Raw genomic sequence first — 12,190 nt, 5'->3', positions numbered from 1 at the left:
CTACTTAGGGCAGGGTATAAGTTTTTGCCGGAGTCAAGAGTATTGGGAAAGTTTTCAAATAATGTGTTTTCTAGGAACCAGAGTACTCTGTTGTGCTAATAACGATGTCACACCAAGTCATCATTTCCCATTAACCCCAATTATGTAAAATGACAGTATTTGCTATAAGCAAATGGCTCATTTAAATTCAATTTTTAAAGCTGAGATCTCAAGTGTGGTTCATTCATGAGGCATTTTGACAAAGCACTGTCAGTGTAGGGAACACCAAATAGAAGACACATTTTAGGTGAAATGGGAAACAAACCAGAGGTTCTAGGAGTTGGAAGAAATTTTAGAGGGCATCCAGTGCAACACTTTGCATTAGCCTTTATGAAATGTCTCTTTGTGGCACATTATTCAGTTTTTATTGTCAAAAGTGTTAAGTGGGAACTTCTGGTCCTTTCATTAAGTCCCAGAAATTGCTTTCACTGAGCTCTACTGAAGAGTATCTTTATAACGTTTGTCAAATCTCCTTGAAGTCAGCTCTGGTTGATGTTGGAGGCCTAGCCCTGAAGAATGAACATAATTATACTGATGTTGATAGAAACACAAAAGAGTGATGATAATAAATAGTGTTTGGTTATAAGCACTATCTTGGATCCTGTACATGATGGAAACCAGGCATGGTTCCTGACTGGGAGCATCTAATAAAATGTTACGAGTTTTGTCGCAAAGAGGTTAAGATTGATGCTATGCTACCAACCCTAGAGTTTTCCAAATGCTTTTTTGATTCTGTGTTGAAAAACTCAAGTAAATATGTTTGCCTTCAGTCGTTTACTTGGGAGTCTTGAACAGTATAGATATTTTTGCCATGTCAAAAACTGAGGGGAAGCCCCTATGACCTAGCTCGGTACTTCTTAGACTTTCAGTAGGAATGAACGAACATGCTTATCATCCTCAGATTCAAAGTCAAATTATAATGTGAACCTGTTCAACCGTTCCTCAGTGAAGAGCCACCATGCACACTGACCACCCTCCACATCCTCTGGAGAAAGCAAGCTTTATCCTTTGGGGATAGCAAAGGGCACAATTTGCACAGAGCTCAGAGATACCCTAATGGCCAAGACAGGGAGCATTTGGGATGAGAAGGGCTTTTATGTGAGACCCACTTGGGGTGAGGACACTGTGACTGGGTGACCTGAGTCTCATTGTCCTTATCTTGGAGTCACATTCTTATGGAGCAGTGATACCTAAATACATTCAGGTATATGAAGAACACATGGTAAGCCACAGATGTAGCTGGTAGGAGTGATGAAGGCACACAGACTCAGTTTCTATTCTCAGGTCTGTCACTTACTAGGTTGTCACCCTGAACTTACTATTTAGCTTCTCTCTGCCTCGGTTTCCTCCTCTGTAAAAGGGGTTGCACAATAATAACTACTCCAAAGGCTGATGTGAGGACTGAATTCTATTAAGTGGACAATTCATGAAAAGCATGTAAATACTTTTTCATGTGTCCCCAAAGTGCCTGGCCTTGTGCTAGGCACAGAAATACTTCTCAGTGAGTGGCTGATAGATGGAATATACCAAGAGTCTGGGCCGAGATTCCTTTTGAAAATGTCCTGGAGGAATGCCAGTGGGAAGACATGTAAGGGATGGGAGCAGAGGTGAAGGTGGGGAGACCTTCACTTCTCCTATTCTTCCTTTTTTCTTCGAGGGATGACATAGAATGCTGGTGTCAGACTGTGCTTTAGCATCAGTGACAGCCCTTTATGTTATAAACATGTAAAACCAAGACCTAGTGGCCCACGTTAATACCTAGGACCTTCCCCAATTCCACTAAATAATTCCTTCACACATCATCTTCCATGAGAAAACAATGCATATTTTAGGGACTTACTTGTCTATATATTTGGGGCAATGCTAAAAAAGGGAACCAGTGAAATTTAGTGGTAAACAGGCCTGTGTGGTCCTATGCTTCCATTTTCCAAAGTGGTCACCCTGCCTTGTAATTTCACCAGGGAAGAGAAATTACTAGTTCTACAACACTTACCAAGTAGGCATTATAAGGCAGCCTGTGCTCAAGCCCATGGCTCTACAATTAAAGTGAGTTGGCTTCCAATCTCCACTCTGCCACTTTCTAGCCTGTGACCTTGGGTTAGCAGCCACTTAACTTTCTGGGCTTCAGTATCCTCATCTGTCAAATGAGGATACCAGTAGCCACCTCCTGCAACTGTTGTGCAGGTTCCCCAAGCAGATGCATGTGAGGTGCGTAAAACAGCTTGGCGTCCAGGTCAACAAATGGCAGTCATCATTATGACTGTAGTCATTAGATGCCTTTCTTTTTAGACTGCTGAAGTGAAAGGTTGTTATAGGTTGTCATAATAGGATTCTTGCAACCTGATATTTCCCAGTTCATCTTAAGAACGGTTGTCTGTCAATGGAATATTACTCAGCCATCAGAAAGGATGAATACCCAACTTTTACATCAACATGGATGGGACTGGAGGAGATTATGCTAAGTGAAATAAGTCAAGCAGAGAAAGTCAACTATCATATGGTTTCACTCATATGTGGAATATAAGGAATAGCGTGGAGGATAGTAGGAGAAGGAAGGGAAAAATGAAGGGGGGGAAATTGGAGGGAGAGATGAACTATGAGAGACTATGGACTCTGAGAAACAAACTGAGGGTTTTAGAGGGGAAGGGGGTGGGGGGATGGGTTAGCATGGTGATGGGTATTAAGGAAGGCACGTACTGTATGGAGCACTGGGTGTTATACGAAAACAATGAATCGTGGATCACCACATCAAAAACCAATGATGTATTGTATGGTGACTAACATAATAATAAAAAAAAGAATAGTTGTCTGTCAGATAGGCCCATCTGGAGACCATAGGAAATTCGTGAGAATACAAGGAGCCATCACTTCCTGTTTTGCCTGAGCAGAAGAGAAACACTAACATCATCCTTACCTGAAAACTGCTCTAGGCAAATGCTTCCCAAAGGAGACCCAACGCAGGGCAAAGCAGTAAGAAGCGAGGGTGTGCACTCAGGCAGAAACTCTGGCGTCCAACCCCTGCAGAATTACACATGATACTGTCTCTTATGAGCCCCATCTGGTACTAATCAGCCCATTTCCTCCATTTCCTGTCTCTTGAGTGCTCATGTACACTGTGAGCCCTGTATGAATTTATGTTTGCATACTGTTCTTTGCATGAGTCTGCCTTTTTAAAAGAGGGGCCTCTTTCTTCTGTATACCCCCATGGAGGTTGAGAGCAATGACTCTGGAGTCAATTAGATCTGAGTTCAAACACCCACTCTGCCCCTTACCATCTAGGTTACCAAACATCTTTGAACTTGACTTTTCTCATTGATGAAACAGGGACCTAACATGTGTAAAAGGCTTAGTAGAGGGTTGGCACATAATAAACACTCAATAAATATTAACTCTATCCTGAGAGTCTGCTTCATAAGTAATGGTGGTGGAGAGACTAAAATGTGGTTATAAGAATGCTTCTCTTTGGGCATCTGGAAAAACTACTGCCAGTTGTAATGACATCATTCTTTCTTGTAACATATAAACCTAGAAAAGCCCCTCTCCACCATCCTTAGATATAACTGTACTGTATTAGCATCTATGCAGAATAATTCGATTCTAAAACTCCAAAGCCAATTGAGCTCTTTGGAACAATCTCATAATCCCTTAATTTTATAAAATGACTCCTATTCTATTCTATTCTATTCTATTCTATTCTATTCTATTCTATTCTGTGCTATTATTATTTTTTAAGAAAAGCAGACTGCCAGAGGCCATACCTCATTTGGATGTGTCTGGAGTCTCAGAAGCTTGATTATCCTACATTCTTCTACAAGTGGACTTTGAGAGTTTGTTTGGAGGTACTAGCAGGGAAGCAGAGCTACACATAGACCCTTAACCAAAGAATGGGCCTCCTCTATTGTAGGAGGTCATCCTCGTCCACCAAGGGTGAGTGCCGTGCTTGGGAAGGGATGCACAGGGAGCGGTGAGGGAGGAATGGTCAAGCCAGCCAGATCAGCTGAATCAGTTCTGGCAATCAGTGGAGTGCCAGATGTCACAGTCAGATCGTCCTCACATCTGCTCTCTTACATAAAAGTAAGACAAAAGCAAGAACAACTCTAAAGCAGCCCCTCTTAGTCAAAGAATGAAGGTATGGAGATAAACAGTATCAGCAAAAGAAACTCCAAATGTTATTTTTAAGATTTTTTTTTTTATGTCAGCAAGACATTTTCTTAAGTGAAATAGATGCCTTGAGTTTAGACTCTACCACTACTTTTTATGCCCCCCCCCCCAACTTCTCTTTCCCATAATGGTTTCCTTTTAAACAGTGGGAGAAGTAATAAAATATTGGTGACAGCCCTTCTTAGCTGCTGAGAAATGTAGTGTTTTGGAAGAAAGATAGATACATTCTCCATTGGACTGACATATGGCTTTTCTGAAATGTTTAGAATCCACATGTGAGCATGGAGAACATACAATCTGAATTTCAATCAATGTTCAAATATTTCCTCTTTCTTCAGAGCTAGCCAGTTTCATGAGCAGGGGTTGTCTGAGTTTCATGGTGGCTCTGAGTTCAAAAAGATCCCAGAGTCACCTGGACACCTCTAATTGCTCCACTGGTTGTTAACATTCAGGGCACTATGGACTTCTTTATGAGGCTGAAGGAGACTGTGAGCCACTTTGCAGAGCCATGCACCCGCATGGAAGCCCAGACACGATTCTGAATAGACTTTCAGGAGGTCTCACTGATATATTTCCAGACTTCTAAGTCACGGAGTCTGCAGGTGAAGAGCTCCTACACGGAGCCTGGCCCATAGACAGAAGAAGACCTACTCTTTATTTATACCTTTTCTGGCTCATTTATGTTTTACAAAACCCTGAGAGGTGAGTAATATCCCATTTTACAAACAAGGGAATAGAAGCTCTGAAATGGAGGCAGTTTGCTCAAGGTCACACAGCTAATAAGTGGCCAAACTAAATTGTAAAGCTATATTTTTAGGACGCTACAGCCTTGTTCTTAACTGTTTTACATTCTAACACCCAGTATATTAAAATCTATTTATGTAACAAAGAGATAGCTCCCAGGCTGGTCCTAAGAACAGGAGAAAAGCTAGACTGTCGCAAGTGGGTACCTACGCCTGTTTTGTTTCCCATGCCAGACACCAAGGGAGAGGTCCCAGCAACACTGCCTACATTATGCCAACATCCCAAAGCTAAGACGGGGCTCAATTACCTACTGCTGCATAAAAACTTCCCCCACAGTGGCTTCAAACAACCATTTTATTTTGCTAATAACTTGGTGGATCAGGAATTTGGGAAGAGTTTGGTTGAGTGGTTTGTTTCTTCTTTAAAATTAAAAAAAAAATTAAATTGTCTAAATATGTTTTTTCCAATTTGAATGAGGTACAATTAACAAATAGAAACTGTGTATATTTAAAATGTATAACATGATTTGATATGTATACACTGTAAAATGATTGCCACCATCAAACTAACACATCTATCACCTCACATAGTTGTGTGTGTGTGCACGTGCGTGTGGTAAAAAATACTCCAGATCTATTTTTTTGGCCACTTTCAGATACACAACAGACTATTACTAACCAGAGTCACTATGCTATATATTAGATGCCACAAATTTATTCATCTTATAACTGAAAGTTTGTACCCTTTGACCAATGTCCTCCTATTTCCCCTAACCCCTAGCAACCAATCTACTCTCTCCTTCTTCTAACTTTTTAATTTTTCATTTTTTAAAATATTTATTTATTTATTATTTTAGAGAGAGAGTGTGTGTGGGGGCAGGGTAAAAGGAGGGACAGACAGAGAATCTCAAGCAGACTGCCTGCTGAGCATGGAGCCTTGATGTAAGGCTCATTCCCACAATCCTGAGATTAGGACATGAGTCAAAATCAAGAGTCAGACGCTTAAGTGACTGAGCCACCAAGGTGCCCCTCTTCCGACTTTTTTAGATTCCACATATAAATGGTATCATATACTATTTGTCTTTCTGTGTATGGCTTATTTCACTGAGCATAATGACTTTCAGTTTCATTCATGTTGTCACAAATTGCAAGATTTCCTTCTTTTTTATGACTGAATAATATTCCTGTGTGTGTGTGGGTGTTTATGTGTGTGGTTTTCTTTATCCATTCATCCATTGATGGACACTTAGGTTGTTTCTGTAACTTGGTTATTATGAATAAAGCTGCAATGAACATAGGAGTGCAGATTTCTCTTCAAGATACTCATTTTGTTGCCTTTGGATACATTCCCAGAAATGGTTGCTGGGTCATATGAAAGTTCTATTTTTAAGGAACCTCCATACTGTTTTCCATCATGACTATACCAATTTACATTTCCACCAACAGTGTACAAGGGTTTTCTCCACACCACCCCCAACATTTATCCCTTGTCTTTTTGATAAAAGCCATTCAGAGAGGTGTACAGAAAATCTTTACTTTGATGTAGTCTCACTTATCTATTTTTGCTTTTATTGTCTGTGCTTTTGATATCATATCCAAAAAATCATTGCTAAAACCAGTGTCAATGAGCTTTTCCCTTATGTTTTTTTTCTTAGTGTTTTATGGTTTCATGTCTTACAGAGTCTCGGTTAGGGTAGCTTGATCTGGAGGAGCCACTTCCAAGATGGTGTCTTCATCAATATGACTGGAGTCTTCCTGCTCCTTGTTGTCTCTGCCTCCCTTCATAAGTCTCATTGTGTATTCTTAGTGTCCTGAGCTTCTTCATGTGGCTAGGGACTCACACAACACAGTGGTTTTCTTACCATTTCTTACATGGACTTCTTACATGGTATCCACTCTTCCTGGAGTGATGGTTCCAAAAACAGGCATTCCAAGAGACCTCGGAAGAAGCTGAAAGACTTCAGGGTGCCTGGGTGGCTCAATCGTTAAGCATCTGCCTTCGGCTCAGGTCATGATCCCAAGGTCCTGGGATTGAGCCCCACATTGGGCTCCCTGCTCCATGGGGAGCCTGCTTCTCCCTTTCCCACTCCCCCTGCTTGTGTTCCCTCTCTCGCTGTGTCTCTCTCTGTCAAATAAATAAATAAAATCTTTAAAAAAAAAAAAAAAAAGAAGCTGCAAGACTTCAAAGAACCTCTTCTTGTTAGTTCCAGAATGTCACTTCTTCCTTTTGTTGGTCAAATGTCCCTAAAGCTAACTAGGTTCAAAGAATTGGGGGAGGAATGAATTTCACCTTTAGTTGGTGGAATAGCAGGTGAGTATAGGAATGAAGGGCTAGCTGATGGCCCTCTTGGACACAAGTCATCATAGACTGTCTCCTAAAACCATTCTCATCTTATCAGCACGCACCCAAATGAATATTACAAATCTTTCACTTTTCTTTGACAGTACAGCTTAGAATAAAGGCTAGAGGAAAGCATAAATGTAAGTAACATTTAAAAATCGCTTGCTAGGGCGCCTGGGTGGCTCAGTTGGTTAAGCATCTACCTTCAGCTCAGGTCATGATCCCAGGGTCCTGGGATTGAGTCCCACGTCAGGCTCCCTGCTCAGCCGGGAGTCTGCTTCTCCCTCTTCCTCTGCCTGCTGCTCCCCGTGCTTGTTCTCTCTCTATCAGATAAATATATAAATAAATAAAATCTTTTAAAAAGTCACTTGCTAATTCCCAGGCCCTGAGCTAAGTGTTCTACATGCAGTATTTCACTTCATTCTTATAACTCCTTAGGTAGGTCTGATTATTCACTATACTTTAGATAAAGAAAATGATGCTCAAAAATTAAACAGTGTACTCAATGGCACATAGTACATGGGATCTCTGGAATTTGAACTCAGATCATCTGTATCCCAAAGTTTATTGCCCCTAGTCAGTACACAAATCAGGTTACAGTTTTATGGGGTAGGTGAGATCATGGTTGGAGCTAGAGCCAGGCAGATTTGTATAAGTGCGTGGGAGGGAGACAAGAAGGCAACAACATGAGTAAAGGCAGAGACGTGTGGACTGGCCTGCTGGATCATCAAAAATTTGGACTTTTTGGACTTGGACTAGAATTGGACAGACTGGCAAGAGGCAAGTTCTGATGGTCATGAAAACCAGGCAGAAGAGCCTGATCCACTGAGATGGGAGAGTCAGGCAGCCCATTCATTCTGGAGGAAGCCCTTATATCCAAGACCCAGAACTTCAGTTGACAGGTTTGCTTTTCTCTTACCAGAAAAGTTTCAGAGTATGTTTCAGATGTCTCAGTTCCCAGCCATAACTCACATTAAGACTGGAAGGAAAGTTCACACCAATCAATGAGTAGCATCAAACAATGGCCCCATTTCCACCTCAGAGAAGGATTCCCTTGTGTGTGTGAAAAACTCCATTCCTTTTTCTTAGAATTGACAATATTTGGGAGAGGAAAGGGAATTATTAACTGTCGAGGCAATGTCTAAATCAATTCTTCAACTTTGACCAAACAATAAGAACTTTTAAGGCAGTATCCTAGGTAAACATATGATCAACTGAGCTTTTGTAAAAGTTCAACATGAAGGTGTCTTGATACGTGACTTTGCAATATAAAGTTTCACTCCTTTGTAAAGAACAGTGGTTAAGGGGCGCCTGGGTGGCTCAGTTGGTTGGGCGACTGCCTTCGGCTCGGGTCATGATCCTGGAGTCCCTGGATCGAGTCCCGCATCGGGCTCCCTGCTCGGCGAGGAGCCTGCTTCTCCCTCTGACCTTCCCCCCTCTCATGTACTCTCTCTCTCTCTCATTCTTGCTCTCTCAAATAAATAAATAAATCTTTAAAAAAAAAAAAAAAAAAAAAGAACAGTGGTTAAGAGCACTGGCTTCAGAGCCAGACTGGCCTGAGTCTGAGTCTAAACTCTACTGCTTACTAACTGGGTAACTTTTGGACCAGTCATTTACCTCTTACAGCCTTACATGACTCATTTAAAAATTGGAAGGACAATACCCAGAAGAGGTAGTGAGGATTTAATGAGACCATGCATGAAAAGTGCCTGCACAGGGCCTGGCTTACAGAAAATGCTGTATGCATATTATCTATCTATATTGGGTCTCAGGTTCCCAGATACCTGATGTGACTTCGGAGTCTAGCACTTGCTGTACTGCTTAGGGCTAGGAATGGAAGTGCTTACAGTTGATGCCATGGTTAGAGTCATCAGTCTCAGAACCATTTGAAAAATCAGTCTCCTCGTTCACCAAAAATGGGGCGCAGGAGAAGGCTGAGTCAAACCTTCTCCTATACTGTATTAACATAAGCAGGAAGGTATAATAATACCTCTCTCATGGGGTTATTTTGAATGTTAAATATATAAATCACCCAACAACACTAGATATAGGAAATATTGTGACATAGTAAATGGTGTTTTTTTAAAGATTTTATTTATTTATTTATTTGAGAGAGAATGCACACAAGCAGGGTTAGAGGCAGAGGGAGAGGAAGAGGGAGAAGCAGATTCTCCACTGAGCAGGAAGCCTGATGTGGGGCTCGATCCCAGGACCCTGAGATCAGGACCCAAACCAAAGGCAGACACTTAACCAACTGAGCCACCCAGGCGCCCCAGAAAATGGTGTTTATGTATTACCTATTATCATGTATTTAACTATTTGTTGAGTGGTTTCAGTGTGGCAAGTACTATTCTTGGGGCTTCCTTAGGACAGATGGGCCGGTGCATAGAGGACTGGCTCCTGTCAGACATACAAGACTTGCTACCTGTCGTTCCAGCAGGTGACTGAAAGTATTGACTAGGCACAGATTGTCTGTTTCTGAAGGTTCCACATCAATATCTAAGCTTCTAGAGGCCACTTCAACCAGAAGAGGATGCTTATAGTCAGGATGTCCAAAACATAACATGGCCAGAGGGAGAGTCTGATTGAGGCTGAAGAAAAAAGCAAAAAGATGAAGCCAGGTAAATATGCCAGATGCCATGCAAAAGAGAGAAATGAAAGGTAAGGATATATAAGGAACAAAGCACATGCTAGGTCAGGTCAGAATGAAGGCCATGGTCAATGTGGATATTTGTGGATGACTTTAATGCAATACCGGCAGCATTGTGCAAGAGTGGATCTTCTGACTGCATGTGATTGAATAGGACCAGACTCAAAATGATATTTATACTTTTCTTCTCATTTTTTAAATGAAGTCAAAGCTCAGGTCTCGGAGATTGTGAAAACAGAAGTTTTTAAAAATAATTGATCACCAAGCCGTTTATATTTTCAACTGCCTTTGCAGAACAACCAAAGTCTAAACTTGTTGACCTTCAAAGCATACAAGGGGTTAGACATGATTTATGCTGAGAAGCAAGCCATATGGCACTGAAGGGTTTCATTCAGACGTGAGTCACAGGTGTGTGTTTTCATTGGAATGCCTCAAGCACTTTATTTGCTGACAGAGACCATAAGTGGGCTACTGAGGTAAGATAGCCTGGCTGATACCAAGACTGTTTAAGAGCAGTGTGGTCGATCTGCCTTCCTCCACCTGGCTCTGTTGGTTCTTCACATTAAATACAAAGTGGAAAAGGTGAAAATGACTGACTTTGAGATGATCTTGAATTAAATGCTCTTGTAAGGAAAGAAAGGAGTCTTACTTCAGAGGCATTATTTAAATAACAGAAATGAAGGCTTCACCTTGAAGCAACTGGGGAAAACCAATGGCAAGCAATTAGTTTAACAAGTACCAATAGGATTAAATAAGATAAATAAATTTTCAAGCCAATCACTGCAGAGAAAAGAAAAATACCAGGTAGGTGCACAGCACTGGATAGGCCAACCTACCTTCTTGTTATTTAAATTTTTGGCTCGTCAACTGATTAAGGTCAGTCCCTTTATATTGCAGTAAATTTACAGGACAGAACATAATGCCCCCATTCCCAACCCCCACATACACAAAAATAAGGTACTCCTGGCTTCATTTGCCATCTTATTTAGTCTTGATTCCATAATCTATCATTATAACAACTCCCTTACAAATCCACTCAGCTCCAATGTCCATCATTCCCTTCTCCATCTTCTGCTGGAAAAACATCAGCCCAGATGAACATCAGCTGAGCAGATGAATGTTACCAGATAACCTCACGAATGGAGCTATTTTCACTTTAATTCATACATATCCCCACAAGGCACTCAATGCACAACAGTAATCCTACAGTTTCGTGAGTACGTTGCATATCCCATTTTTTGAGAATACCACTTCATGCCTTCTCCCATCTTCTCATAGTTGCCACATTTTTTTCTTCCACTGGTGATGAGCACCCTCCTGTTGCTTTGAGAGGTTAGAAGTCACTAGGAAAAACTTCCTCATCTTTCAACAACCAAAGGACCAAACTGACTTACCCTTACAATCTGGAATCCACTCCTACTTCCCTCCAGTCACCATAGGGGTCAGTCCCTCCTCCTCTCAAAGACAGCCCCTCGCCTCATGCTGCATATTTCACCCCTTTTCCTACACGAGTCTCTCTCTTTCCTCTGTACTGGCTCATTTTCCTCAGCAAACAAACATACTCTGACATCTCCCATCATAAAACCAACAAATAACAAAACCAAAAACCTTCCCTTGACCCTTCATATTCTCCTTGAGCACAGACACATTTCTCTGTTACCTTTTATATTAAACTTTTCAAACGTATTATTTACACATGCTGACCCCACTTTCTAACCTTCACTTCAGTCTTATTTATTAACAATCCAGTTTCTCCTCCTTTGCGCCACTGAAACTGCTCTTGTCAAGGTCTCCAGTGACTTCCGTTTTGCCGAAGCAGTGTTCTCAGTTTGGTGGCACCAGCAACAGCCTTCAGTCTAACAGTCTCTTCTTTCATGCGTACTCTCCCCTTTCAGCTTTCATGATAATATTGTCCCCTGGCTTGCCTTCTACATCACAAGCTATTCACTCTCAGTATGACTGCCGGTTCCTGCATACCAAATACATCTCTATTTCTTGTGGTCCTCAGGGCTCAGTCCTAGCCTCCTGCAGTAGACAGAGGGTATTATATTAATTTCTAAAGATTTAAATCCCATGTTTATGCTAGCAACTTCTAAATTTCTATCTCTAGTCCAAACTTTTCTTCTAACCTTCATCCACATATTCCATTTAATGTTATTATTCTTCTCCACCTGTATGTCTCATAGGCATCTCACAATTAATATAAGCAAAATGGAACTCTTGATTTTTCCACCCCCCAGTCTGTTTGCACCCTTG

The sequence above is a fragment of the Phoca vitulina genome, unplaced genomic scaffold (assembly GCF_004348235.1).
Source record: "Phoca vitulina isolate PV1807 unplaced genomic scaffold, GSC_HSeal_1.0 scaffold6, whole genome shotgun sequence".
NCBI lineage: Eukaryota > Metazoa > Chordata > Mammalia > Carnivora > Phocidae > Phoca > Phoca vitulina.
This window is presented reverse-complemented; position numbering follows the sequence as displayed.